The sequence below is a fragment of the Pararge aegeria genome, chromosome 4 (assembly GCF_905163445.1).
Source record: "Pararge aegeria chromosome 4, ilParAegt1.1, whole genome shotgun sequence".
NCBI lineage: Eukaryota > Metazoa > Arthropoda > Insecta > Lepidoptera > Nymphalidae > Pararge > Pararge aegeria.
This window is the reverse complement of record NC_053183.1, coordinates 15,722,610-15,727,006: the sequence shown is the minus strand read 5'-3', so window position 1 is coordinate 15,727,006 and position 4,397 is coordinate 15,722,610.

Below are 4,397 nucleotides of genomic sequence, written 5' to 3'. Positions count from 1 at the left end.
GAATGCATTCTGACGCAAACACGTGACTGTAGTATTCACGTGTCGGTTATTGCTTCATGCTTCGACAGCGATAAATTCAACAAAGTAAACGTAACAACCAAAGTCTAAAACTCTTTATGCCTAACACTAGTATTATGTACGTACGTTAAATATATTAACCCGTGACTTCGTCCGCGTTTATTTTTGTTTTTAAAGCTGGGATGCTTACAGTTAAGTTGGCAGAAGCAGCAGTAAAAAATAATCGATTGTGTAGACAAAGTTTACTGGAGTCAGTACATGAATAGGACCCGCCTTGGAGGTTTCAATGAACGTCGGTTTCAGCTTTAATCACTAGCAACGAATAGCAACCGTTAAATTGAGAGACAACATCGTAGTCTTAGTTTACTCAATTTGATATAATGCTTAAATACGTATATATATGAGAAAGCTTTCAATTTGTATTTGTATACCTAAAGCTATGTTTAAGTTGTGTATTCTTGTAGGAAAATCGAGTGTTTTTCAATTAAGTGTAGCTCAAAAAAGAACTATTTCGTTTAGGTATAGCTCGCGATAACTTATTAATTAATTAAAGATCCGATTAGAATGAAATAAAAGGTATTTTACTGCTATATGAATATCCTTGATGAGAGAGCGATTTATTTGAATAAACCTGCAATATAAATGTAACCCATTTTTGCTAATAGAATTTGAGAACACGAAAGTTGCTATTGCGACTTAACTAGGTAAGATAATTAGAAGATAAGATTAAGTACGCCATTTTTATATCAGTTTTGTCGGAAAAATTTTGCTACTTTGGGTTACATTTTTTTCATTGCAATTTTCTTATGGTTCTCTAATTTTTCGTCATAAATTATTTCCTATGTTACTTCGTGATAGTTCAGCTTTCTTTTGGTGGAAAAATTGTTGAAATCGATTCAGTACTTTCGTAGCCAAACAAAATTGTTCCTCTTTATAATATTTGTATATATTAAGTACAGTAAGAGTAGGAGCCCTTTGAATCGATTTAAACAAAAGAGAGCATCTTAAGTTCTTGTATTTTTAGGTCATTAATTCTATTGCGTGCTCTTAATCTGTTATCTTTATATACAAATCGTATTTTTTTTGATTTTCTGATCTGCCGTCCACTAGCTTGACTAGCGTCAAAATAATTATGTGCCCAAAAAGGGGCGTGGAGAAATCCGCAGGGTAAGCTGCCAATCCTTGTACAAAGATGAGTACAACATCTTAACACTTTATCATCATCAATCCATTACCGGCCCACTACAGGGCACGGCGAGTGATATTTAAATTGCTTAAATAAAAAACGCACATAACTCCGAAAAGTCAGTGGTGCGTGCCGTGGCTCGAACACGGTGTCCACGAAAGGAAATCCAAACCCTTACCCACTAGGCTATCACTGCTTCAATACTACCAGACTCGCAAGTTTTATCTAGCCGAAGATTGAGCATACGACCAGTGACGTACATAGAGGGTATGCACAGGGTATGCAGATGATATAAAATGAATAAAATCTCCGCTACGAGTTACAAATACTTAGTAGGGTAGGCTTTTTATAACTCTTACAATGGTTATCCTTAAGTTTTATATAGCTCGTACTGGAGATTTTCTTCATTTTATATCATCTGCATACCCTGTTCATACCCTCCATGCACGCCACTGCATACGACCATACATAGTTGCAGCGCTGCACTGACGAAACTCAGTGGTAATAAGTGCAGTCTTCTCTATTCATGTAATTCAATGTTATAAAAGTTGGTATACTTAATAGCTTCTTTTTTATTCGAGTAAAAGCATTCCCGTTCCCTTATTGTAATTCCTTTCTACAAAGGTTGCCTGTGAGAGATTACTTGAAGCAATAAAGCCGCCTTTGCATGTCTACATTGTTTACTCCTTACTGTTTCTTTTCAATCAATCAATCAATAAATTTTTTATTTAGCTTGAATATGGTACATGCAACATGTTAACATAGGTGTTAATAAAATTGTATAAGTGTCACATATCCTGCCAAGATTGGCGTGCAATTGGCATGTATTAACATACAAGAAACAGAACGTGCAATAAAGTGTTTCTTCTTCTTTCTTCTTAAAATTTAGCCCTTGTTGTAACCGGAACAATAAATTGCTTAGTGGCACGTCGGTAGGGTGGTAACTAGTCACGGCCAAAGCGTCCCGCCTGTTAATAGCTCTACCTTAATCGCTTAATTCGTGTGTTGAAATGGCTTAAACTGGGTTGAAATCCTAGCATTACCTACATTTAGGGCTAAACAACAAAGTAAATAAATACTAACCCGCTTCCTTTCACGTGCGTAACGGCAAGTACATGGGACGAAATAGGCTAAGAGGCTGTGTCTACTTTAAAAACATTCACTTGATATGATTATTAAAATCAAAGATATGTATTTATGTCTCAAGGCACATTAGTACCATAGGCGTACGCAGAGGGTGGCAGTGGAGGTCAGCTACACCCCCCGCTCTGAAAATCTCGTAGATAATGTATGAACTCGCCTGATCAATAATAAAAGTTTAAAAGGGGCCTTATGCGCAAATTCTTGAATAAACCGTGGCAAAATGCACGGTGCTATTGGCATAAAATAAAATAAATAAGTCGTCAGCCGCAATTTTATTTTATATATTTAACTAAAGCAGGATCATTTGCGGCTGTTTGCACTACACACTACACTTAATATACCTAATGTTTCATAGAGGAGCCATTGTATTGTGTATACGACGAAACAGCCGCGGACGATCTAACCTAAAATAAATCTGTTTCACCAACTCTTAGGTGGTGAACGGTTGATGTATGCCTAGAAATCATCTTCGATCAGGCGTTACCTAATTAGGCATTGCCTTGTTTGTCGTTAGTGAAAAAGGGCATTAGTACGTCTCGTATTAAAGAATATGTAGTCCACTGCAAGTGGTTGTACTACAAGTTAGCCTTTGACTACTATATTTAGTGGTAAGCGTCCTACGTCTACGTCTTTGACGGTATGGCGGTGACTAGCCCTGGCCGAAGCCTACCAGATCCAGATCAGATAAAGTTCGGAAATTATTAATTCCCAAACTGCCCTTACCGTGACCTGGGAACTCCAATTTAAAAAAAAACAGCGCTCACAGCTGCCCCAATCGGTTGTTAAAACGTAATTTCTAGTTTATATGTAAATCGCTTTAGTCCTTGAAATAGGCAAAATACATGTAAATTTAAGGTAAAATGGAAGAAAAAATACTCTTATAATTCTAATTATCTTTAAGGTCTATAAATATAAAAAAGACTCTATGGTTTTAGTAGAGCACTACTAAGACCTCTTTGCTATTAAAATGTGGATTGTTTAATCGAACCGAGATAACAAGAAGTAAGTTATTTTATAAATTAATTAACTGCCAGGAATAATTTATTTAAAAAATAATTTATTATTTTAAGAGGAACAAACACAACATGATCATCTCCGAAAATCCTACTAAAAAAATGGATTCGATGTTCAAAATTATCTGTTTTCAGACTCCAAAGTAAAATTTGCCAAAGTACATACCATTAATCAATGTAAATCATAAACACTATCTGTTGCCAAAAAGGTTTTAGATCGCCTACAATAAATATAGCTGTGATGAGAAGAAAACTAGTGTTTACTTCATAGCTGGGTGCCTCGTCTAAGCTAAGATGGTATTATTTTTATGTACTTTACAGGTGGTGCGGATTGGTGGACTCCACACACCTTTGAGAACATTATGGAGAACTCTCAGGCATGCCGGTTTCTTCACGATGTTTTCCTTCACCGTTGAAGAAAGTGATATTTTAATTGTTTAAACGCACATAACTAAGAAAAGGAGGTGCGTTCTGCGATTCGAACTCGAACTCAGTCCCCCGAAAAGATGAAGTCCTACCCACTTGGCAATCACCGCTTCTACCACTTCTTATTATCAATATGAGACAGAGATCGTGAAAGCCCACCAACCATCATTGTACCCGCGTTGCTTTGTCCGGTGAGAGGGGCAATCGGTGCCCAGTATCGGGACATCAATGGGATAAAGCTGTCTTCCGATCTGAAAGGTGTGGTTGCCGGTGTAATTACAGGCAAATGAGGCTTAACACGTACGCCTCAAATGGAAACAGGTTGGCACGTTGCAGAGCGGGCTTGCATACCCTGTGAAGTGTTGCTGTGTCTATAAGCGATAGTTTTCCATTAAGCATCAGGTGGGCCATCTGCTTGGTTGGTCAATTATGACCGTAACAGGCACATGTTCAACCTAAAGCTGCAGGACACAGATCTATGTTGATTCTGTAAAGAGGCTGCGGAGATGCCGCTGCACCTGCCCCGCTCTGATGCATAAACGCAGCACTCTTTTGGGGAAGTATATAATACAACCAGAGGATGCTTAACTTCTTCCAGCAAGGAAAGTGCT